Source organism: Parus major, chromosome 3 (assembly GCF_001522545.3).
Source record: "Parus major isolate Abel chromosome 3, Parus_major1.1, whole genome shotgun sequence".
Lineage (NCBI taxonomy): Eukaryota > Metazoa > Chordata > Aves > Passeriformes > Paridae > Parus > Parus major.
In genome coordinates this window covers 67,362,586-67,389,377 of record NC_031770.1, presented here as the reverse complement: position 1 = coordinate 67,389,377, position 26,792 = coordinate 67,362,586, and the positions used below count along the sequence as shown (strand labels likewise).

At 41.8% G+C, this 26,792-nt stretch overlaps 1 protein-coding gene across 4 annotated transcripts in view; it reads right to left on the bottom strand.

Moving 5' to 3' along the window:
- Positions 1-26,792, bottom strand: part of FYN (FYN proto-oncogene, Src family tyrosine kinase) — an 83,164-nt gene that overhangs the window by 51,133 nt on the left and 5,239 nt on the right. For 3 of the 4 annotated variants that reach the window (XM_015622494.3, XM_015622496.3, XM_033512832.1), the window contains exons 2-3: positions 26,670-26,740; positions 2,647-2,781 (exon numbers count right to left, since the gene is read on the bottom strand). The gene's annotated coding sequence lies outside the window, so the exon portion shown is untranslated. The remainder of the gene's footprint in view (positions 1-2,646; positions 2,782-26,669; positions 26,741-26,792) is intronic. The other variant, XM_015622495.2, reaches the window with a different exon arrangement.

The window sequence follows — 26,792 nt, the reverse complement described above, 5'->3', positions numbered from 1 at the left end:
CCTCCCTGTTTCCTAGCACAAAGAGACAAAAAACTGAAGGCCACTGAAGTTAACAACTGTGCTGTCCCGACAGCACAGAGGACAGGTGTCAGATCTGTGGATTGTGTTGTAAAGGGAAAAGGACCTCTTGATAGGGAACAAATTGACACTCTAAACCTGGCTGGCTGTGAGAGTCAGATAAAATAAGCAACCACAAGCACATTCAGCACAAACCATGATATTGAGGAGAACATCAACCAAAGCAAAGGCTGTGAGAAGATGACCCTTTTCAGTTGCTTATATGCTAATTACAGGATTCTGGGAAAAAAAATGGATAAACCCTCTGCCTATAAAGTAGCAATGCAAAATAGTACTCTTGAAAAATAACAGCTATATTTAGACTATTATATTATTAACAGAAACAGCTGTAGTCAGTTAAAAAAATCCAAATGGAAGAGGGTGGTGCCAGGCTGTATGTGTCACAAATGACATCTGAGTGACCGACAACTTGGAAATAAATAATCTTGGAGAGTTACGGGAATGATGAGCTTCTTCAACACAAGAAGTACAAAATCCCCTCTTGTGTTACTCTGGAGACCTTATGTCACTAGCACTAACACAAGCCTGTACTTCCCAAAGGGCTATAAATGACAAATTACTAACCCCTAAATTGAAAGAAGGATGGGCCTTCCTAACCCTGTGAAATCAAGCTCCTGCCAATTAGCTACATGAGTCATCTACACCATTGGCCTTGCAGCACCAAAGGGGAAAGGAGCAGTCCACAGCACGATCACCACAAGGTGAAGAGCTCAACTCCACCACACACAAGCCAAGCCCCAAGGTGGTCACACAGGCACCCACCCCGCATGCAGCAGGACCCACTCGCTTCCTGCCCCAGCTGCAATGGGCAGGAGCTGCGGTGCTGGCACAAGCACAACTCACCGCTGGTGGTGTGCTGTAGCTACACCTGGACTGCCTGTGAGTCACCCGTGGTTTAGCACAGGAGCCACAGCATCCCTGCTCAAGACTTTGTCTCAGTAGAGAGGAAACGATCACAAAGCAGAAGGTTACTGGTTGTTTAGACTGAAAAGGACCAACACTTCCTGTGCAAATGGCTAACATTGTCTGCAATCAAATCCAGACCAGAATTTCATGCAATGTGTGAGCGTATGCTCTTTATAGATACATAAATTAAAATGGTAGTGCATGCTTTCTGAGAAGCAGTTTCACAGAACTAGAGCAAATGGGAGTCAAATCAGGCTGAAGGCAGAACATACCAAAAGTTGCTGACATCTGCAAACAGTTTAAGACATTTCCTAAATGCCTACAGTGTTACAACCATGGAAATGGGCTAGATAAAAATAACACTCAACGAAAAAAACCCAACAGCTGGGTTTACCAGAGAAGTGAAAAAACATATAAAATGCTATATAGAAAACTGGTACATGAAAGGGGAAAGAGGAAGAGATAACAAGAAGCAAAAAAAACCTAAAATAAAGATTATATAGAGGAATCAAGAAGATACTAGAAAAAAATAAAGACACATAAAATGGGAAATACATTTTTACCTTTTCTAAGCAGTTTATGAAAAATGAATCCTGAACAATTAAAATTGCAGAATCGTTCAAAACAATATGACAGCAGAAGTTGTTATTCAGCAAATGTTTCCGGTTAGCACACAGGTAAAAGGCTGGATGATCTGTTTATGATGATGATAATGAAATAGCTTCCCACCACAGCAGCCCCTGGAGAGGGGATGTTAAGCAGCAGATAAACGATTATGGGTGATTCAGATTAGTTGCTAGAAATAAACTTGTCTCAGAAGGCTTACAGATGTAGGCTTGGAGCTGCTACTGCATCTAAAGCAGCCCTTGGCCCCTGGGGAAGGACCAAGGACAAGAAGAAAGCTCATACTGGGCTACTGTTTGAGAAGTAAAGTAATTACAGGCCAGTTGGATGGGTTTCCAGTATTTTGCAGAGGATAGAACAACATCAGCCTCAATTAATAACTTTTTTCAAAGCTCTGTAATTAAAGTCAATTAACTTGGCTTTAAGGAAAATAGATCCTGTCAAACTAATTTGATGTAATTTCTTGCAAAAATTACAAGTTCACTTGAAGGCAGCATTGTTAACTGTATTACAAATCTGCCATTTGAATTGTTCTGTAAAGTATCTTTATGAATGCTTTGAAACCTACATGGAGTGTCTCCATCTGTACATGGAGAGCAGGACTCCATTGCTGGGGAGCACCATACAAGATCAGGCTAAAACCTTAAACCTATTTTATACTGAAGTCACTTTTGAGTCCACAATCATATTACAAGTATTAAAAAACTGATAATTAAGGAAACCAAAGAGTAACTGTAAATGGGAAACTATTTATTAGCAAACAAATGGGTTCCTGTTGGGTTTCCCAGGTATTGGTGATCATTCCTTTACTATTTAATAGCCTTATCAGTGATCTGGACTAAAGTTAAGTCGTTGTCAGTTAACATTGTTAAGTCATTAAGACAGGAGACTGGGAATGGCAGAAAACAAACCACAAAAGAACAAGCCTGACATAGAGCAGCTGGGGTCTGTAGAAAGATGGGAGAAACCAGTCTAAGCGTTGATATGGCCAAGCACAAAATTCACCTTATTAGAATGAAGAAGACAGGCCATACTTACAGGATGAGAGGGAGAGAGAGGACTCTATCCTCCAAAGCAGAGACTGAATTTGAGACCCAAGGTCCTGGGAAGCAATCAGCTCGACATGAATTCCTCACGCAAGGCTGTGGCCAAAAGGGCTAATGCGAGCCTCAGCTGTACAAACAAATGAAAATCAAAAGATGAGTAGGTAGGTTACGGTGATGCTGTATTTGGTTCTCATTCCTCTGCTCCATGAATAATGTATCAGGTTCTGCTGCTCCATTTTACAAAAAAATTGCTGGAAAAACTGGAAGAGCGTTCAGGGAAGAGAAATTAAATAACTGAAAACACTGGGCCACAGAAGGCTTTGTTATAAACAAAACTCTTAGAGGGAATTTGTTATTTTGTTCATAGTATAGCAGTATTCTTACACTGAATAAATTTGATAACAGCAGGCTCTGATCTAGCAAAGTTCGAAACCACATCAGGACTGAAAATTATTCCAATCCAGACTGTGGACAGGCAAGTTTGTTCTGCTTGTTCAGCAATGTGTTATAGGCAATTAACCAGTAATTAACCCTTTGCATCAGGCTATGAGGTCCTGCCCACCTCTGCAAAGTTGTGAAAGTAACCATGCTTGATTCAGAAAGGATGCATGCCCACATGGCATGGGTTAATTGTTACACAGCAGGAGCTCCTGCAGGCGAGCTGAGTGGTCACTGCATCACACTGTGCTTTCTGTCGCCACCAAGAAACTCTCCTTCTCCTTGCAGCTATCAATCCTTGCAGCCTTCCTGCTCACAGCTTACAAAATATCTCTGGGGAAACCCCAGGCTTTTGGGGATGAGGTGCCATCTAAGTACGGATGACACCCGACTGTCCATCATCTGCAGGATCTGCAGGCAGCCCCTCTCAATTCCCAGCACCTGGCTGCACACAAAACCTCACTGTACAAAGCTCCTCACACTGATGTGCCAAGGAAACCACTTCTAGGAAACTGAGAGATGTTGTTACAGCTCTGCCACTGAGAAAGCACCAGTGGCTCCTTGTTTCAGCAATTCACTTTGTCTGCTGTCCCACCTTGTCCCAGGGATCTGGCTGGGATCTCATCCCAGCACCCCTCGGTCACAGAAGGTGACCTCAGAGAATTATGCTGTGGAAAAGAATCCTCCATACCTCACAGATATTTCCTCTCCCAAATTCACCCTTTTAGGATGAGCCGGTGGACTGGCTACCTTCTTCAAGAAAACAAGCTAGATCCTTTAAGCAGAATGAATGGATATGAGCACTACTCCTGCAGGAATCTCCCAGGTCACTCAGAACATCTCCTTCCCTTTCTGCCTGCTGAGGGAACTGGGTGCTGCCAAGAAAACTTTTGGCTATCTGTCCCAAGGCTGGGGTTGGGCATTTGGGCTCCTGAGGACCATATATTCAGCTGTGGGGCACTGGTGACCACATTAGCTTCATCTCACAGCCTCCCAATATTTAAATTTGGTGTTTTTTAAGGAGGCAGCACAAGCTTTTGTGTGTGCTGTCTGTCTTAACCTGGGCCTTTGGCCAGAAAGTGTTAATCCTGTCAATGTGCAGGAGTGGGAAGGCTGGAAGTGTTTGATTTCTGCCAGTTGCTGGCATCATGTCATTTTAAGCTTCTGGAATGAACCCATTTATGACTGAATGCTGCAGTGTAAATTCTGCAAATAAAACAGAAAAAATAGTCTCAATTACTTGAGCTCAGGACTAGTTCACATATGCCACTCCAGATATTTAGAAGGCGTTATTTCATACAAACATCTAATTAAATTTAATTATGGTTCTACAGTTATTTTTATGTTCAACAGGTGGAAAAAAATACGTTTTTCAAACTTTTGGTTTATGCTCAGTAAGTGATGCCTGCTGAAACACAGCACGCACAGCATAGTAAAACCTTGGTCGTATGTTACAAACATAAAAGAAACATCCTGTCCTCAGAAAACATGGAGTACAAGGCTGCTGCAGAATGAATCACAGCAAGAAAGTTTGTAAAAACTTTAGGGAGGAAAAAGGCCTGTCCAAGTGTGGTGTGTATGCACATGTATGTGTACATGCATTCACACACCCCCCACCACTTCAGCTTTGCTCTACCTGGTGATCCTATCAACAGTTCTCAAAACTGTGTTTGGCAACTCTTTAGTCACTAATAGTGCAGAAGTTTAGGGAAATCTGATTGGGGACAAGGTTTCAGAGCTACTAATAAAAGAGGAATCAGAGCCTGCAAAAGTTCAGTTTGAATTGTGCATTTTTGCATCTTTGTACTTTCTGTCCTCCTGGATGTGTTTTTCCCCCCTCTCCCTCTGGCACAACTTCAGCTACAGCATGAGGATGTTCTGTTAAGCATACATGCAAATGTGTTTTTAAACCTTGTAAAGGCTTATGTCAAAAGATGTACCAAGGATCTGTACCATAGGCCCGACTCCAGAAATAGAATTTTGCAGACGAAGTAACTGTGATAATCTTCCTAATTAGAAATGATAAAAACTACATAGAAGCAAAGAGCTTTAATACATGGATTTAAAAAAAAAATATCTTTTTTTGAAATATTGCAAAATAAATCAGATGCAAGGCTATTCCTTTTATTCTAGACACACAGACACAGAATTAAATGGGAGAATGTGAAGCTAACCATCCCATCTGCCTTTGTAATTCACCCAGACTAGACACAGAAATGCTATGGAATTTAATGCAATGAACCCCAGAAGTGTCACTTTCACAAATCTCAAGAGGCACCATTGACCTGAGGCTGGCTGCAGTTTCTGCCCCAATTCCAGTTTAATGTATTCCAGTCTGACCCTCAAGCGACAGAGCTGCTGGAGAACACGCTAAGAAACAAATGCAGGCAATTGCTTTGACATAATTCTTTTGGACGCAGGCAGATCGAATGTGCTGATGTCAACAGAGACCAGAAGAGAGTTTTATCCAATCTCCTTTCCTCACTGAAGAAAACAATGAGAGGAAACAAAGCACAGCCCAAACACAGGCCCACCTCCCAGCAGCAATACTGATACATGCTGTCTAAGAAAGGGAGAACCAAGACAAATGTTCCTAAAGTAGCATTTGTGTGTATACACAGCGTTTCATCTATAGCTTAAATTTATACAACTTGTGTATATAATTGGCTCTCTGCACATAACATGCACAAAACATCTGTCCTATAGTAGACAGTAATTTAAAACCCCAAGAACAGCCTAATGCAGTCCTTTATGGCCACAGTACATTCAAAAGCGTTCATAGCATAGTTCCTTCAACTTAATCTAAACCACTCTTCTTCCCTTTCTCACATGCTTCTAAAATTTAGGGGGCTGCGTGGACCTGCTTTCAATATAATTGTCAGGACTATACCTTCCTGCCTTGCTACTCACAGTTTGAAGTCAGAGAACATTGAGGCAACACTAACATTTTTCTGCACAGGGATAGCAAGAAGAGAAGCTGGGAGTATTTTCTTCCATGGGAAAGATGAAAGCTAGGAAACTAGATCAATGATGCCACAATGTCTATCCTGAGAATAAAAGACTAAGCTAAAGGTTTTCCTCTCCACCTGGTGATGTTGCTCCTGAAATGACTTCTGCAAAAAAGAGGAAGACCCACACATCAATGATACAGTTTTTCAGAACTCACCAGGGAAAATACCAGGGTTGAATGTGGCTGGTCCCTCAACTTTATATAATAAAAACCAAACAAAAAAGCAGATGCCAAGCTCATTTCCTCCTCTTTCTTTTGCTTCCTCTCCTAAGAAAGGCTTCCAGCTCTGCTATTTACAGTCTTTCTTTTCTCCCAGTCCTCCACCTCCTCCCCCATCAGTCCATACAGAAAGATTGTCTGCACTGGTATAACACAAAAACCAGATGAGATACTTAAAGCTTCCCCTTTCTGTGTGCCTGGAGTGTTTCCAGGAAGAGAAAGTCTTGTGAGGATTCTCACTTTGCTCTTCTTCAGCTACTTGTGTGGGTCACTCTACCACAATAAAAGCCTGCATCTGTTATCTGACCACGATCAAGAGACAAAGATTACCATTTTTAATGTCCGTAGGAAGTGCGGTCTGAGTGATCATGTCTAACAGACACTGAAGCTACTTGATGTGGAACATTAAACTACCCCTACACAAAGTAGAAGCAGGCTTTTGTCCTTTGTCTACCACTCTTTATGTGACCTGCCCCCAGAATGCGGCCACAAGTTGTGGTCCACAGTTTGGCTGAGCATCAAAAGCCGCAGAATCTTTAACTCTATGTTGGGACCTGCATAAGCATCACAAGGTTCAGGCAAAAAGGATTTTAAGGCCACAAATCATCAGGAATGATAAACAATTTAGTAATAAAATCATAGGGTGGCTTGGATTGGAAGGGACCTTAAAGACCATCGTGTTCCAACTTCTTGTCATGGGCAGAGACACCTTTCACTAGACCAGGTTACTCAAAACCCCACCCATCCTCACCTTGAACACTTGCAGGGATGGGACATCCACAACTTCTCCAGGCAACATGTTCCAGTAACTCACCATACTCACAGTAAAGAATTTCTTCCTCGTATCCCATCCACACCTACCTTGTTCAAGATCTTTATCAATGGCATAGGCAGTGAGATGGAGCGCACCCTCAGCAAGCTTGTGGATGACACTGATCTGAGTGGTGCCATTGACATGTTGGAGGGAAGGGATGTAATCCAGAGAGACCTGGACAGGCATGACAAGTGGGACTGTGCAAACCCTGTGAAATTCAGCTGGGCCAAGCGCAAGGTTCTGCACCTGGGTCAGGGCAACCACCAGCATCTGTACAGCCTTGGGGATGAAGGAACTGAAATAAGCCCTGTGGAGAAGTACTTGGGGGTACAGGTGGATGAAAAATTTGGTATGAGCTGGCAACGTGTGACTCCAGCCCAGAAAGCCAGCTGAATCCTGGGCTGCATCGAAAGCAGCATGGCCAGAATGTCAAAGGAGGTGATTCTGTCCCTTTACTCTGCTCTTGTGAGATCCCACCAGGAGTTCTGCATCCAGCTCTGGGATCTCCAGCACCAGACCTTGGACTTGTTGGAACAGTCCAAAGGAGGGCCATGAAGATGACCAGAGGGATGAACACCTCTCCTATGGAGACAAGCTGAGAGAGTTGGGGTTGTTTAGCATGGAGAAGACTCCAGGAAGACCTTCAAACGGTCTTAAAGGAGGCTTATAAGAAACATGAAGAGAAACTCTTCACCGGGACCTGTAGTGACTTTTTTTAGAAATTCAGTTTTCAACTGAAAAAGGGTAGATTTAAACTGGATATGGGAAGAAATGTTTTACAGTGAGGGTGGTGAGACATTCGAACAGACTGCCTAGAGAAGTTGCAGGTGTCCCATTGCTGGAAATGTTTAATTTCAGGTTAGAGGGGGCTTTGAGTAACCTGGTCTAATGGCAAGTGTCCCTGTCCAGGGCAAGAGTGTTGGAGCAGATGAACTTTGAAAGTTCTTCCAGTGCAAACAATTCTGTGATTAGTGATTCTGTCATTGAATTGGATTCTCACCTCTGTGATACCTAACACAAAACACAGCTGGTGCAGTTGATGCAGTTGGGACTTAATGGTGGAGAACATGTGGAATATGGGTACAAACCCATACCACTGTACACAGAGATAAAGAAAGCATGTACACTCCAGGATAAAGGCACAGGAAGAAGAGGGGATTAAGATACCCACATGGTTCTGTCTAAATGCACAGATGGTAGAAAACAGAAAGCAAGAACCAAATGCTCTCATACCTTTACACTGCCATTTGTAATGAAGAGTCAGTCTGTCATTTCTTCCACGTTGCAAAGCCATGGTTGTTAGGACAATCACAGCAGCAGTTATGTAGCTCACACTCACTGTCTTTTCAGAGCATGAGAGATGCCATCATCTGCAGTCTTCTAATACTTCCCTCTAAACATGCTCCTCTGACTCCAGTTTGCAGCAACAGCAGATTATTTGTTGTTTGGCTACTGCAGGCTGTTACAATATTTTTACAACAGGAAATGTGTGTTCCATACGTAAGAAGACAACACTTACAAGAAATAATGCAGGAAAGTGATCTAATTTCTCTTCTGTTTCCTTCCTTCTGCAATGTGATGCATTGAGATGTTTGTTCCAATACAAAGATCCCAGTTCAAGGCCAAGATTTTATTTACTCTGATCCTACAAAACAACTGCAACTCAAACACCTCAAGCTGTTGTGCTCCATTCATGTTCATCTAAGTGATTTAGGTAAGTGGACTTGAAATTTCACTTTTCAAGGTTACTGAGCTTATCTTATCCGTGGCCAGAAATTTCTATGTCAGTGCTATAGATTTAAAATTCCTGTGAATATAGAACACTTTCTAAAGCTGCAAACAGCAGATCAAGCAAGAAATGTCGATTTTGAAGTGAACCTCAGTATTGCAGACTGTAAGAAAATGTCCATTGTGCTGCATTTAGGAAAAAGAACACATCTTCACTAAGCATTGCACCCACCCATGGCTGTTACTCAGCTACCACTGCTGAACAAAGAAATCTGAGTAACTGCTACACTTCACTTTTCTGCTTTTGGAAAACCAGTTTTTAATTTAAGAAGTCAGAGGTAGCCTTTTAAGAGAAAACTTGAAAGCATTCTCCTATTTATTACTGGGACTGACAATACATGTATATAATAAATTATAAAGTGCCACATGCCTCCTGTCTGCAAGCTAAAAGCTGGCAAGAGACTCTATACTGCTACAGGGCCAAATCTGCATCAGGCAAGTTGTTGAATTTAGGATATTATGAACAGCAGCAGATTCACAAGCTGACCGGTCAGTGCTGACTGCTCAATGCCAAAGTTCTTGGAAAGGGATAAACAGATGGGTCAGGAAAGGACAGAACTTTGACTTGGATTGCATATCTGTAGAAGTAACATCTGAATTCATTTGTTCTCTATCTCCCATGCTGAAAACCATCAGAGCATTAAAACTCCTCCCTGTATCCTGCATTTTTTGTGAGCTAACAGGACAAACGCTTTCATATTTACATGTTAGAGAGGTATTTAAAACACAAATAAAGTCAAGGGATACTTCCAGAAGTTATGTTTGTTTTGTTTATGATGTCAGTAGTGTATTCTTCTGGCAAGGCAATATTGTCTCTGAAATGCAGGAGACTTCCCTACGGCTGGGCTGGAGCCTCTGCTTTTTGTTTGCATTTGGGCACTTAACCATCTTCCCTGAAGACGAAGCATGAAAAATGAGGCTCCAGGTTTTCTTTTGTACATATATTTTTTTCCAGAGCAGTTTTTCAGATGCCAGAAGCATAAATGAAAGCAAAAGAAATGAGTCCCAACCTTGTCAGCTTCCCAGAACTATGTTTTGTATGCTGGTGCTTTTGTTTTCCGGCAAGTTCAGCACTGCTTTCATGGCAGCACCCTGGATTCCCCCTGCCCCCAACAAGTGATACATATTAGTACATCTGTTTTCTCTGCAAAGTCTTTCTGCATTCTTTGCAGGGCACAGGAAGGATGTGGGCTCCTTTTCACATTCAAATGAGGCAAATTAGCCTTTGCCTGGTTCCTTCAGTATAATGCTTATTTTACATTTAAGCGTGAGAAAAAGGGAGGAAATAAACCCCAATATGTTAGGTGGGTTACCATTTTGGTGCAAGCCTCACTGAGCCTTGTTTTGTGAACTGCTTTCCACAGGACATGATTTCAGGATGATAGTTTAATTAGTTCAATAGTGTAATTATGTAAAATGACCAAATAGTCTGCACAAAGAAATAGCTGCCACAGACACATTAAACATGAGAAAAAGCTGAAAATGCCAACCTGAATCAGCAGGGTTTAGGCAATCCAGGGCTGACCAGCTTGAAAGCAGCACTACAGGAGAAAAATCTGAGTGTTCCAGTGGAAACTAAGTTGAACATGATCCAGCAATACTCCCTTATGGCAAAGGTGGTCATCAGCCTCCTGGCTTGCATCAGAAAAAGCACTTTCAGCAAGTTGGGCAATATGATCCTTCCCCTGTATTCAGCACTGGTGAGACATGACTGGAGTGCTGGATTCAGTTTAGGGATCCCTGAAAATTTGGGGATCTTTTGTACAGAAGAGATATGAACTTATCTGAGCAGATCCAGTAAAAGGGCCACAAAGATGCTCAAGAGTTTAGAGCATGCATCCTATAAGGAAAGGCTGAGAGAGTTGGACGACTCAGCCTGGAGAAGAGAAGGCTCAGGACGGTCTTATTAATGTGTTAAGTACCTCATTGGAGGCAGTAAATGAGACAAGGCAAGACCTTGCAGTCATTTCCAGTGACTGGTGATGGGCACAAATTAAAGAGCAGGAAATGCTGTTTAAACATGAGAAAAAAACCTCCTGTATTGTGAGGGTGTTGAAGACTGGCAAAGATTGCCCAGAGAGGCTGTAGAGTCTCCACTGCTGGAGAGATACAAACCCCATGTGCACATGACTCAGACACTAACTTTAAGTTGGCCCTGGTTTGAGCAAAGGGTTGGAGTAGATGATTTCCAGATGCCCTTTCTATCTGCAGCAGTCTGTGATTCTGACAGGTCATATGAAGACCTGCTGCCCTTACAAAAATCCTCCTCTCACTCCTTTTACAAGATAGAGACCAATGCAACAATTCAGTAAGGCAACAAAAGCATAGTACACATTTTGCATGGAAAAGGTGAATCTGAAAAAGTTCAGATTCCCTCTTTTTTATGTCCTGTGCTCCAATCCAAGTGGTAAAGCTAAGAGGTGGGATGCAAGGAAAAACCAAACAGTTGCTTTAGCCCAGACAGCACTAGATGGAAATTCAGTGCATACTCTTTGCACTACAGCAACTTCTTGCACAGTTAATGCACCCTATGCACAAGGTAACACACCACACACACAGAGAACAGAGAGCCAAGTAGTCAGGTGCTGTAAATTCACACGCAGCTTTACTGATGGAAATCTCCTCAGGCAACAAGCCCTTAGCTCTGTTGACAGTCGTGCACCAGGCTTGACAGGTTTTACCGAGAGACCTGGAAGAAGCTTTGACACACTTGCTAATGCATGAAGTGCTTCATCCATCTCGGTTGCCATCCTCATCCACAGTTCTGGGATGCACCAATCTCACAGCAAGCAATGGGCTGTGTCCTTGGTCTAGAGGCTTGCAAGAGCCATGTCCCAAGTCCCTGCTCTGCTCACGGACTACCCCCTGAAATAAGTTACTTGCAGTGGTTCTTGGCTTTTCCCCTGTTCTGACCTGAGTCACATACAATGCACTTCCCCCTCAGCTTGTGTGAGCCTGCCATGGCCTTCTACTTTTTCTGTGAGAGCTCTGAAGCCTCCTCTAACACAGAGCAGCAAGAGTTCCTACACCCTCACCCTGGTTTTTCAGTCACCTGGCTCCACAAAGAACACAACCAGCTACAGTTCTCACACACCTCTCTCCACTGCAAAGCCAAAGGCATCCAAATGATGCTTTTTCAGGCATCAGTCTTACTGATGAGTCTTACAGCACCATTATGTGTGTCAGCCTGAACTCCCCTTCACCTTCCATCTCCCTCCTTAAAACAGCAGCACAAAGCTCCAACTCAGAGACCTAGAGTAAAAGATAATCCAATCTAGATTTAGATCCAGACTTCCCCCAAAGTCTGAGCAGTGTCAGGCTCTAGATACCCTCAAGCAGTAGGAGCAAAAAGGCTGCTCAGCTGTTACAGGGATGCCTTTAACACTGGTTTACTTTAAAGTGTTGTGCCAAAGAGGTAAATGGAGGGCCCTGAATTATTCAGAAAGTTCTCAAAAACAGTGCAAGTAAAAATATACTTTAGGCATCCTAGGAACAGTCAGTTTCTCTCCAGAGGCATCCATAGCACTTTTAATCCATAATTTCCATTTTAGACTGTGAAAACAATGAGATTTTTTATTCCCGTCATATGTCCTTTCTGAAGATGCTGGGAGGGTGTGGGAGAAGTAAGAGAGAAAATTAGCTATCAGTCACCACTTGCCAAGAGTAGATTAAGCACTCAGGAGTTGTACATTCACATATAAATGTCTCAAGGGAGTTTCATTTATTCCTTTTCTCTAGCTTATATTTTTTTTTCTTCCTGTCCTGCAGCCCTTGTTCCCACTGCTCTCAGTCACCTCCTGCCTTCAGCAGACAAGTTGGACAGTAGCAAACAATTCTGGATTTTCCCCCCTTTCATCATGAGAATTCATTTGGACTCTCTTTCCCAGACCTCAGAGCATGCCTGATTCCTGGGAGCAGAACAGAGAACAAAAATAGAGTTAATCTTTAGCACCGTGATAAAAATCACTCTCTCACACAGACAACTGGAGAGGGATTTCAACAGAGCTGTTGTGCCAAGCACCTGATAGCAAAACCTGAAACTGCTGCCAGCCCACACCTTCCTGCTCACAGACACAGCTCACTCAGTCTCTCCCCAGCACTCCTGCTTCTCTTCTCAAGTCTAAGTCACCACTGAGCAAACCCTCACACCAAAACGCCTCGCTTTCCATGACAAAGACACAAGCACGGCCACATTTCAGGTGGGGTCACCTCATCTCCCTTTCTGTTTTTTTTTAATTGAAAAAAATAGTCGCGAAAAGCACATTAAACAATCAGATTGGAGAGATGGCATAGGAAGATGGGACACATGGAGATTTAATGGCTTTGGTGCAATCTAAGAAGCCACCAAGGAGCAGGCAAGCAGCTGGGAGGGGAGGGGAGGAGGGGGCAGCAGGAGATGTGGAAAGGGCTACCAGCAGCTTGCTCTCCCAAAGCCAGAGAGCCAGCTGGCAGCTACATGTTGCTGGTTGTGTGTGGGCTGTATACTCTGTGAGTATAACAGAGGAGATGAGCCTTTAGGGGAGGAGCTGTCTGATAAATCATTAATGAATGAAAATATGAAGTAATCAGTCTGCCTGGGAGGCAGAATCATCTAATGATGAGGATGATGGACTAGGAAGCAGGAGATGAGGTTCCTATCTCACCCACAAGACCGCTGGCACACGAGCTCCTTTTGCTGTAAGAAGATACAGACTGAGACTGAAGGGCTTCTCTCTTAAAGTCAACACAGAAACCCCATGATCTAGGTGATAATAAAATTTACAGCATCCTTTGTGGAAACTGCACCCCCAGCTTCTCTTTTGTTGCAGGCAGTGCACAAAGAACCAATATCCCTTCTCAGAGACTGTCTTCACTAAACCAGATTTTTTTTAAAGCAATAACAAAATCTAGTATGACCTTTCAGCAACACCAGTGGCATTTAATTTTAAATCGATTAACTACACACACAGTACTAATTACCCATGGGTGGGTTTTTTTTTTCTTTTTAGCAATCAGACTACTGGTTGGAAATGTAATGGTATGTCTCTGTGTGAACAGGGACACTCTGCTTTCTCTCTGCTCTCTGAAATGAGGAGGAAAACACTTGAAAAATGATGTTTAAAGGCGCATTTGTGTTTATGGGGATAGCTGCAGGGGCACCAGACACGTGCAGTCAGAAAGTGATGAGGTTGATAGGGGAAGGGGCAGGAGGTTAGCACAGTTTCTTTTACACAAAGACCCAGCAGAACATGTCATGCTGCACAAAATCAATACAGCCCTTGCATGAAAGGGAAATTGTCAGGTTTGTACAGTTCTCAGGCTTATCTGGAAAGATGCTCACAAAGGTGATTCTTGATTTTTATGAAATCTTTAACTGCTCTCTTTTCTTTGTCTTAAGATCCCTGAACATTCAAGGGTATTCTTTAAAAATAGTATTATTTTAAAATAAACACAATCTGGGATATTATTTTAAAATAAACGCTGAAGACACACATGGCACAATCTGAAACCATCTAATGTTGGCACATTTGTGGGATACGAGGTGCAAGGGAGCTTTATCGTCCAATGTACTTAAAACGTGATTTTCCAGAGGGAATGATGCATAGATTGCAGCAGAAACCATAAATTGAGGACACATATGGCCATGACAGAGCCTTTGATTATAGAAGCACAAACAAGCACCTAAGCAGATCTTTGGTTTTTAACTACATACCTATTTGTGGCGCTGAAGTCCAGTTTAATTATCCTGCCAAACATTGCTGAGCCACAAGAAGTTTATTACAGTTTATGGAAGAACCTGCTTAGGCAATTTTACAAGGAAATTGCCTGTGCCTAATCTAATTGCTAAGAGGTAGCTAAAATTACATTAGTCCTGGAAAGACTAAGAAAGAAACAGGAAGCTCCTAAAGGTTCAAGAGGCATCACAAGGCTGTTCCTGTAAATCACAGCATTGCAGATTTAAGGATGAGATCCCTGGAGAGGCTCCCAGTCACAGTCAGACACTGTTTTTCACCCAGAACAAACATAACACAGGTGAGACGACTTACAGCACATAAAAGTATGATTTCTCACATACTTAAGCCTTCTTCTGGTTACTGAATACATTTACATAATAAGTGGGGTTTGGAAATTACCCACTGATGAGATAATACAGATTTAAATGATCTGCAGTGTTAGCTTTTTCTACTTCCAAGCTTTAGCAGCCCTTGCAAAAGATTTAACTGGGGCCCATTGAAGAATCCTATTTCTCAAGGTTTTGTTAAATCATAAGATAAGCAACACCTATAAAATTTAATAAATGGATTAGGATGGCTTAGATGTTCCAGACTCTTGCAGGGTACTAGCATGCAATATCAGAAGGAATTATTTCTGTAAGTTACAGCAAGTTTAACTGGAGGCTGCTGGACATGTCAAGCAAGCTACAGTCAAGCTTGTTAACACAGTAAATGCGTCATTACCTGCCACATAATCACAGAAATACCTTTGGAGAGTCACTTACTAGTTTATGTCTTGCCAAACTAACCAAGAACAGATTTCTGACAGCACCAACAGCTACTCTGACACTTTACATGAACCACCATGATTTCAACTGGCATACAGCCTGTTGTTTTGCTCATGTGTCCTGGGTTAAAAATAAAAGAGGAGAAAAAAAAAAAAAAAAGAGAAAAAAGGGATTTGAAAAATCAGCTCCCTTCACACTCCCCCGCTCCACTGACACAGAGGAGCCTAAGGCAGATGACCTGGACTCAAACTGGCTAAATACAAGAAAGGGCAAGTTGTGAGCAGACAAAGCAAGCTCCAAGGGCATTTCTCTCAGACTTTCACAGTTTTCTGGTACTTCAACCATCCCTGACTTGCAGAGCATATTAAATTTTCTGCTCTCACTGTCCACTATCATTAGAGAACTGTCCATCAAAAACCAGACTTCTATGAGAGCTGGTTAGAAACCTGAAGAAAATATACAACTAATTGCCAGCTGTGCCTAGGGTGTCTTCTTCCTCCACCCTGGAACAGGAAAATGGTTATATATTTTTTATTGCGCTTTTACCCATGGGGTTTAAAGTATTTTTAAAAAATATTATTTTATTATTTTAAAATTCTTATTTTCTCTTCTTGTGTTAAATAGTCAAGAAGAGTTCTTGTCTGGGTGACAAGCAGAAGCATCTCCAACCGAGTAGAGCCTAAAGCCACACCATAAAGCTCCTGGAATTTATCCCAGACATAAGAGATTCAAAAGAGCATAGCAAGACATTGACTACATTTATGAGTAGCTTCAAAAAGAGGAGAAATATTCTGGGCAAAAAAAAAAAAATACCTTGAGAATTGCTGGTTACAGTGGAAGGAGAACAGTGTTGATAACTTGACACAAAAATTCTCCACACAGCAGCATTCTTACAGCTCTGACTAAAGCAGGATGGTGGCCTGGAATGGTACTGGACTCTCATAGTATTGAGCAAGAGTTTTCTTAGAGAAGAAGAGGTGGTTAAAAGTGACAGCTTAGGATTTTTTTATTTCTTTAATCAGAAGCACAACCAGGGAAATATTTAATACAGTAATAGAAACTATTGATGTTAAAAGAAATACTTCATACATCAATTAGAAGACCCCTGCAATACAAATGACTTTCAGTGCTGTCTCAAACATATGCCTCAAAACAAACCCATCATTTTCTTTTGATTTCTGGAAACTTAGAAGTGCTGTAAAAGGGGTCTTGCAACACCAGAGTAGCAGCCTGTGTTTCCCACAAAATTTAAAATACAGGTGTCACATACATTCACCCACATCACACATGCAGAAAAGTATGGATAAAAGCAGATGCAAGTTAGGGGACCTAAACTGCGTGGTGAAACAAAAACTGATGTGAATGTGAGCTCCCCACAAAGACCACTGGCTGTGCACAGCAAGCAGCTCAAGTGCTTCCTCTGTCTGCCTGGAAACAGAGCTCCTTCCTCAGAGCTCTTCCCAACACTTCTGAAGTGTTCTCAAGCTGGGCTGCTCTTTGCCAGCTATGTAATACATAGTCCCTTTGCAGACTGCTGCAAGAGATGTTAGCTGAAGGGTGCTACACCTTTTGATGAGCATAAACCATGTGAAACTGCTCAGAGCACGTCAGGAGCCACAGCTCCGTGCAAGACTCGCTATTGCTGATCGGAGCCAATGGTGTATTCCACACGCATGATCAGACAAGTAACTGTGTCTGGATAACACCTACACCACGTGCACAGGGTGACACACACATGGAAGGCACATGCTGCACTAACACAGAAATGGTGAATATGTTCATAGCAACACGTAAGAATTCTGTTTAACACTAGTAACATAGCTTGTGTCTTCAGCATGCTCTTATTTCCTTGGGGTGAGCAAAAGGCTGTTGCAAACAGCCTTGTAGTTCAACAAAAGCTTTCCTTCTGCTTTGTCAGCTTTGATTAGTGCTCTCTCTTTTTCTCTGTCATCTGAAACACTTGGCTTACAAACAGTCTAATCTGAAAAAGAAAACGAAGACACAAAGTGTAGTTTACAACTGTGCCTGATAATCCCCCAGCACTATCTAATGACATACAGGAAAGCCAGTGGTTAAACTCAAACTAAGCCTCCCTGTGTAATTACAGTCATTTAGAGGGCAAAACTTAAGAGAAAAAGCATTTAAAGAAGCAAATGGAATGATCTTGGGCTTCTACAAAGGCATTTAGCAGATACCAAAATGGTCATAATGGGTATCTTAAAAATAGGACAGTGGGTATTGTATCGTCTTCCCTGCCAAAAAGTATGCCCCTTCACTTGTACACTAATTTGTTTCCTCAAATTTGATACATTTGGCATAATGACCATGGTAGAAAACAATAAGAAGTCTACAGCATCTATCAGCTGACAGTCTGCTTTCTGTATGCCTAAGCATGCATTTTGAGATACCCTGCTCTATAGATAGAGCAGAATTTCCTGTAACAGATCTTTCACCAGCCTCTGTCTGACAAGAGTAAAGACATGTAGCGGCCTAAATATTTCTCATCAAAGGATGCAAATGGAAGGAAATAGGGGAAAAGGGGATTATGTTTGATAGTAAATGGAATGCACAGAGACACTAATTCCCTAATATTGAGGAATTAGCAGAGGAGGAAAAAATGGACAAAAACTCTTAAGTGTCACGCACAAGCAACAAATATAATGGAAAATGAGGACTTCCCCAGACTGATGATTCTGTCCAATTACAGATAACCAGACTCAGCACCCCCCAGTAACAGTCGCTGGTGACTGATGCAATCACTAGCTTAAAGCCCACTCTACTTCAATTTGGTGTAAGTTCCCACTGAAGAAAAAGACAAACTTTTAAATTTTGATAAGCAGCAAAAGAAGACAAGAGATGACCCAAAATCCTTTTCCCACAGTATAATTGAAGTTTCTTTCACATAAAGTCGTCTTTCTATGTAGCATCTTAACTGCATGAATGGGAATGTTTGTTAACTAGGGATCAAAGTAGTTAACATTTCAGCTCCTATTTAACAATCTATGTCTATTTTTAACTAATAATTTTGCAAAGAATCTAAAATGTCTCGTGCTATTTTTATCCTTCTGCCTGTAAAGTCACTACCCTTAGTTATCATGATTTTGCATAAAACAAAATATAAGGTAAGAAACGCACTTCAATTAAATAACAGCACAAAACTTATGTCAGTAAATCAATGATATCTCAAATCACAGAATCACACAGAATCAATTAGGTTGGAAAAGATCTCTGAGATAGTTGAGTCCAACCTATGACCAAGCACCACCATGTCAACTAGACCATGCCACTAAGTGCCACATCCAGTCTTTCCTTAAACACCACCAGGGATGGTGACCTCAGCCTATTCCAATGTCCAATCACCCTTTCTGTCAAGAAATTCTTCCATATGACTAACCTAAAGCTCCCCTGGTGCATCTTAAGGCTATGTCCTCTCATCCCATGGCTTGTTGCCTGGAAGAAGAGGCCAACCCCCACCTGGCTATCACCCCCTTTCAGGCAGCTTCAGAGAGTGATGAGGTCCCCTCTGAGACTCCTTCTCTCCAGGCTGAACAACCCCAGCTCCCTCAGCCACTCCTCATATGACAGGTGTTCCACACCTCATTGTCACTTTCCCCAAAATCTACTCAGTCTAAAAGCTCCCTAATAGGCAAAGCCTCCTCTCCTTCCTTTCCTGTCCCCTCTGAAGAACTTGCAGCCATCCATTGCAGAACTCCAGTCACGCAAGCCATCCCACCATGTTTCCATGATGGTAGCCATGTCACAGCTTTCCTGGAAGGTTGTTAGAGGATGCAACACCACCTTGTAAGATTAGGAAGACTAATGCTCAGCACAGCATTCAAAACCCTAGCAGAATGAGATAGTAGATTTTGTATTTTTCACTACTACCGTTGCATGACACAATCAAGGATGGGTACAATATTCAAGGCTTTTCCAGCTTTTGCCAGAGGGAAAATTTCAAAGCAGACTTCTCCCTGTCTTGTAATACTAAACAGGCTGGGCAGGAGTGACATTTACACAGTTGAATCTTTTATTATTTTCTTTTCTTAAAAACAATAGCAGCAATATGACTTTCTATATTAGGTAGACTCCTATAGGTGGGTGCTGAGCAGGTATAAAGGTCACCAGGACAAAATGCTATTTATGAGAATGCTGTATAAACCTCTGTTAGCTCTGGGGTTTTCAGAGACACAAACTTGTCATGAATTTAAGCTCACTGGGTACTTTCTAAAAATCACCACCAGTGAATATGTCTTGGGAAGAGCTGACTATTCCAGACCAGTGGAGGCCGCAAAGTGAATGCTGTTTCCCACTGCTAACAGGGCAGCTGCAGAACAGTGTGGAGCACTCCCTAAAGAAGAGCTTTCCACTTCAGTCAATGGAGTGTGACACCTCAAGCAGTAATCTCCCCCATCACTGAGCACTGGCCTTAAGGATCCACCCATCTTAATTTTTATTTCAGAATGGGTATTGGGATACAGCACTGCAGGCATTCTCAAGACACACATTAATGCATGATCCTTACACTAGTTTCTGTTCTTGATTTTTCTGGATTGTGTCCAAGGCTTTCTTTTATCTCTGAGCTTAGCAGAATGATAATATAAATAACTCAATGTCCAAAAATATTCAGCTTTGGTAATCTGCAGTGAGATCTCTCCTCCTCTTCACAATCCTTTATATGCAGTTTCATTACGTTTGTGTCAGATGAACATTTAAATGAGCGGGAGATGAAGAACTAGAGCAGTGTGCTTATGCTATGAGGTGGAAACAGACACACTTGTACCTGGAGATCCATACCAAACTCTTATTGAAGAGATCACTTGCCTATATGCAATATATTTAGTGCCCAACATAAAACTTCAGAAACAGCACAGAGAAATCTCCTAAACAAATCCTCTGATACCACAGCATTCTGTATCACACACACATAAATTCTGTCCTCCACTTAGTTTCAGAAACCTCCACTGAACCTGGCTGATAAAATAATCTCCCAAATGACTGCAACTCTAAAATCTATTAAATCCATGAAGTATTGATGAGGCAGAATTAACGCTGAGAAAATTACTTTAACCATCTCCTTTTTCCTGTATTTCATAAAAGAAACTACAGAAGAAAAGCAGTGCTGTGGCTTGGACTGCAAAATACAGAATAGTTAGGTCAGGAAAATCTCCATCTGTCTGCATGCCTTAAACTCTACCTATAGATCTATTTGTTATTACAACACTTATTCCTTTAGTAAGAGTAATATACATAGAAATGGCCTTATCTGATGCCCAGAGATCATGCTCTCCTTTTTTATTCCCAGATATGATCTATATCTTGCACACAGCATTATCAGGCTCTCTCTACAGTGTTCCTCACTCCCTATGCTGAGGGGCTCATTAGCTGTGGGTTGAGAGCATTGCCTACTCAGACCCTGTTGCTGCCTGATTATAAACTTGGCACAAACAGATCCAAGTTTGGCAATATTCTCCACACTGGGTGTCTGCTGGGAGGCTTTTTTTTCCCCTTGCTTTGTTGCTGTTTTGGATTTTTGGCATGATGTCAGCCAAAATTTTTCAAGCTAATTCTGAAGCAAGGCATGGGAAACTGGAGTGATTTATTCATGTGAAAAACTTCTGGTAGCTCCTTGAACAGCTCGAGAGGTTTTGGTATTTGGACCATAAACTTGCAAGGTGCCAAGGAGCCAACATTTTTGTGTTTTGATCTCTGCAGAAGACTCCCAAACAACCAAATTACTAACCTCTTAAAAAATAAACCTTAATTTGCATGAGCTCACTAAGGAGGTGATGCTTCCTAGCAACTAAATTCCCTGGAGATCCCACCTACAACGCTCCAGGATCCCACAACCAGTTGAGTGGCACCTGCCTGCTTGAAGCTGCAGTTACACTGTAAGTGACCAGAGCTGGTCATGAGAGCACCTGCAAGGCTGTTCCACATCTAATTCTGAGCTCCTAAAGGGCTGGATAGCTCTGTACCAGGTATGTGATTGTACCCAGCTCTCTGCAGGGGAGGAAGGGAAAGATAAGGTTTGAAACATGCCCCTGTGATGGAACAAGAGCTTTTGTATCAACTAAACCAATGCACATACAGAAAAGAGCAACACTGATGTAACACTCCCTAAGGCAACATCTGAATTTTCAAAATGTAATGTTTTTCTTTTAACACAGCAGCTGGAAGGTTTATTATCTAGATCTAAAAAAACCCCCACAACCAATTTAGCACTTGCTAAACCTATCATGGATATTCAAGCTGCTGTAACACCATGACCCACTGTAAACATCTTCACCATTGAGCCAGCCAAGAGAGCTGGGAAATACAGCTGTGTGAAGTACTGTGTTCCATCTGCTGTTTTAACTGTCCTACCCTATTTCTTCTCTAGTGGCTACAGCGGGAGAGACATCCACATAGATGGCCCACAGTTCATCTCTCTTTTGCTGAGTAACTCCAACAACTGGATCACCTCAAACATTGTGGGGGGGCAGGGAGGAAGGGAAAAAAAGCTATATTAAATGAATTACCAGTGAAATGTTGGAAAATTGCAGAGACTGAGCCACAAAGATCTCTTCTGCAGGAGACTGGAATGTAACCTTGCTGTGTAAGGTTATCTGATTTAATAAACTGAACACAAGTGTAACAATGCTTCACAGACTGAAGACTAAATCCAATCTGGTTGGGACTGGACATATGCAGTTCTGGTCAGGGGACAAACCACATTCCTCAGAAATCTTATGGACCAGATTTAACATTTACTACACCCAGCAGCATCAACATCCATATCTTCTGAACAGATTAGACTGGAAGAAAAGAAACAGACTAAAATTGAAGGAATTACAAGCATAGCATAGCAAATCTTGGTAAGCCCCAAATATATCAAAATGTTCAAGCATTTCCCACACTTTCCTTCCTAAAGGAGAAAGATAATCTTCAGCCCTTAGGAAGAGATAATAAAGATATGCAACAGAAGAACACTATGAGGCACATCAATGCCCAAATGAATGACTTCAGAAAGCTAAAAGCTGCTAGAAATAGGACCAAAATGCACCAGGTCAGCCCTAATTACAGAGAACAGCTAATGATTTGGGCAAATCCTCTTGTGGGTATGGCAGAATACAGGTAATAAAGCAAAAGTCCCTGCAGGTTATTTTTGTAGTGAGAACAGATAATACATAGTTGCTCTGTAACACTTTCTCTCAGAAACCTGAGAGGTGTGAAGAATTACCAAGAGCAATGCAATAGCATTTTTGGTAGACATCAGGGATATAAATAATTGTACCATACAAACTGGACACCCAGGAATGCATAGGATATCACAGTCTTTCTAAAGGCAAACAAATTTACTATGTGTAAAGGTGCTGAAAACTTGGTTTTCTATAATTACTTAAAATCAAAGCAGCCATTACCTACTGGTTTTTTTTTTGTTTTTTGTTTGTTTGTTTGTTTTTCTTTATTTGTTTAAAATAAAGAGAGAAGAAAAACCTGACTGTTCAGGTCAGGGGGAAAAAGTCTGAAAACAGCAGATGAGTGTATCAGCAGAAATCCGAATTTTCCTTGATATATCTGACCTACTGATATAATAACTGGATCCATTATTTAAGATGTGCTTCTAGTCTATGGAAAAGTGTGCAAATAGAAGCAAAGCATCTCAGATTTCAGCTGAAACATCAGAAAACCCTCAACTTGGGAAGGTATCCCTGCCTAAATTCAGAGGGAAAAGAGCCATAGACTCCCAGGCCCTGAGATACACATTAAATGTCAAGGCCTGTGTTTGAAGCATTCACAGCTTTTCTGAGAAGAGGAAATCTGTAAGAAATGGACAAATGCTCAGTTGCACACCTGGTGCAGAAAGATGCAGGTCAGGTTTATGGTACAGCAGTCCCTCAATTCACAGCTTTATCCTGCCCTGATCTTGATGGCTGTAACCAGCTGCAGGGACAGAACCCCAAACTGTATCATGTAAATCAGGCTTAGAAATACAACAAATGTCATGAAAAGCAAGAGTTTCAAAGGGAGCATGGACTGGCAAAGAGCAGTGTGACTGTGGGAAAAAATACAGCAGAGATCACCTCAAGGTTTTCTGTCCTACATCAGGATTCTTGTGACTCCCTGTGATGTGGAAGGGTGGCTGCTCTGTGACCGCCTTCCACATGCCACATGCAAACCTGCAGTGCCACACAAATATCTGCTCTGACATCCACAAGGCTGCTTTATAGAAATCTCATCAAATGAAGGGTCTTCCTACACTGTCATCAGCTTAGCTGAGGGAGTTTTAAATTCAGCCAAGATTCCCCTCCCAGCATTCAAGTGTATGTCTCTAATCAGCTCTTAAATCCATTATGAATTTTTGATCTAGAGGCTGCATGACCTTTTCTAGGACTTTGATACAAGATGAATAAATAACTGCTGAGCCTCTGAGCTATGTCAAGATAAATTCAAAATGTCCTCTTGATGTCCAGTACTTCTTGGATTCATAGGTTAGGGACAGAGGCTGGGCAAAACAGTTTCCTTGTCTTATATTTTTTGCAATTATTTTTAAACTTTCTGGGAATTTATGGGGTCAGAGATATTTCAGAGATCCTTATATATGAGAAGCTCAAGGTCACTGATTACTCTACCTCAAAATAAGATGTTGCAAAGAGTTTGAAGTGGAAAGAGTGAAAAGAACAGCTGTGAAAACAAACAGAATTTGCACTCTGTTTATGTATTTTAATGGCTGCAGGAAAACAAATTTTAGAGCAAAATCCTGGAGCACAAACCCAGCTCCAGATAGATTTGAAAAAATTCCACAATGTTTACAACTCAGCAGTAAGAATTGCCTTTTTTCATTGACTTACATCACTGTAAGTAAGTGAGGAAAGTTGGCAGCTTTCAGGTGTACCAATTTGTCAGCTAATCCTGTTCCACATTTCAAAATTCAACCAAGTCAAGCAGCCATGCTCTTTGAGTCTGAACGCCAACTACAGGTCGAGAAACATTGCCCAAGTGGAACCTCTGTGAACCAGATTGTGGTTTGTTTTTTTTCCCCACTAGCAAGTTTTCTGCATCTGCATCACACCACATTTCCATAGAGCCACACATAGCAACTTTCCTGATTTTGAGGTCTTCTTTAAGACTTCCCTCTCACAGGCAGAGAAGATGCAGAATTCACACTGACAAGATAGCGAACAGCAAGAAACAACAAGAAAGCACTTTTTTGACTCTGAGGATGGTCAGACATAACAGATGCCCAGAAGGGCTGTAAAGTTTCCAGCCAGCTGAATTTTGAAAATCAAATCCCTGAGCAACCTGACCTAATAGGACCTGTTTCAAGTGGGGGTTTGGACAAGACAACAGTTTGTACAAGTTTCTTGGCAGTTTTGTGGCAGTTTTTTCCAACCAGGATTGTTCTATGATTCTAAGAAGCATGCTGCTTCTGTTGCTTCCCCCTTGCTGATCTTGAACTATGCTCTCTTATTAAGGTCAGCCATGGAGACTAGGCTGGCCTCAGCTGAAGCATCTTTGAAGGAAAATTAGAACACAACCATGTGACTATCAGGTCTGCTGATAAACTTTTTTCCTTGGTGTTACATAGCATCACTATTTCCAAATAGCTCTTTTCTTTCACCTGTGAACTTTGTCACACCCCACACAAAGTTCAGCCAATCTGTAAGGAGTGAAAGTGGACAACTTTTAGGATCAAAATATCAGTACTACCACCAGAAAGAAAACTAGATATAGATCCTACCCTCTTTTGTAGTAAAGTCACAGAGTTTTGTGGAAGTCACCACAAAATCTCATGGACTAATGAACTCATGCTCTGATCTGTGGCTCATCTATGCCCCCACAACCAAATTCTAGTTTTAAAATTGTTGTTTGTGTTTCTCATAGGTATATAGATACAAACTTACAACATTCACAATTGTCAGAAAAGCTGATCTGAAGAGAGAAATTAATTTAAAAGAATGAGCTGCAGTAGGGTTTACCCAGGTACAATTGTCCAGGACTTTTGATGTGTTTGGCCAGCTTCTTTGTGAAGTTCTGGCCTTGACTAACCTATCTTTTCCTGTCTCTAAGAGTAAATGTTCTGCAGAAAGGTAAGTGATCTACATTTAAACATCTGCTAGCTAATCCAGATCTTTCTATATGATGTAACAAGATCTAGGGGCTTTTAAATGGTAGAAAAGAACAAGTATTCTCACAGAGCCAGTCTTTAATTTTCAGTTTTCTACCCTGCAGGCTACCTGACTCTTCTTCCAGTGGAGAGGATAAGCCAGTTTTCATCTGCAATCTGCACATTCTGCCTGGAGAAAAAGCACCAGCCCAATACCCTGCTTGGCCAAGGGAAAACAGAGACAACAGTCTTCTGCTGACTTGTTTCTTTTCCCAAGGGTGATTGACTGGTACTATCCAGAACTGTGTATATTGACGGTCTCCTAGAGGGAAAAGCAAGATGAGTCCACAAACTGCTCCAGATCTGCTGCCTTTATTTTTTGCAGGTTGGAAGAGCTTTTCTCTGAATTACTTCCCTCTAGTTGGGACATGTCACTAATTACCTCATGCTCTTCCCTCTCTCCTTCTACCTCAGAGTGGTGCAGCTCAGCAGCACAGACACATGATGTGCCATATTCCCAGAGCACTGAGGACCAGAGAAGTCTGTTGGAAGCTGATGCCTCTGGAAGTGTTGCATACAGTAGTCAGGCAAGCAGCAAAGCCTGTCATCTGGTGTGGAAAGGAGGAATAGGAAAACTGGTATAGCACACATTAACTATCTCCTTATCTCTCAGACATAAGCAAATCCATCCCAGTTCCACGTGGCAAGGATATCAGTCAGACATTCTGGGAAGAGATGGAAAGGTTGTACAGTGACTGGACACCCCCACCACTTTGGGAAATACGTGCTGCCTCTGCATTACTTTTGCTCCTGATCTTTTATACAGCTAGCGTGCTTCTTTTGTACCCCTCATTTTTAAATTAGGCCTTTTTATTTCTTCTACTCCAGGTTTTAGCTCAACCACTCTTCAGCAGAATGGAACAGCTACAAACACAATAAGCAGATGCCACTGGAGCAAATGAAAACACATTCCTTGCCCTGAGGCCCAGCATGCTGTTCTCTGTCAATGCTTCTCATACTGCGAGTCTCTGTACCAGAGAAAGAACACATATAATCAACTGTATCTCTGTATTTTCCACAGCTAAAAAAAAAATAAAAAATTAAAACTGAAAAAATTTAAAACAATCTTTCTGAAATTCTCCTTAAAAACCAAAATTGATCAAGACAGCACCACTTACCACAATTTTCCCTCCGAACAGAGCAAGTTTACATTCACCACATTTCCTCACAAATGGCTCAAAAACATGCCCTGTAAAATAAGAGAGAAAGGGGAAAAAAATAGTAAGTGCCTGGAACACCAC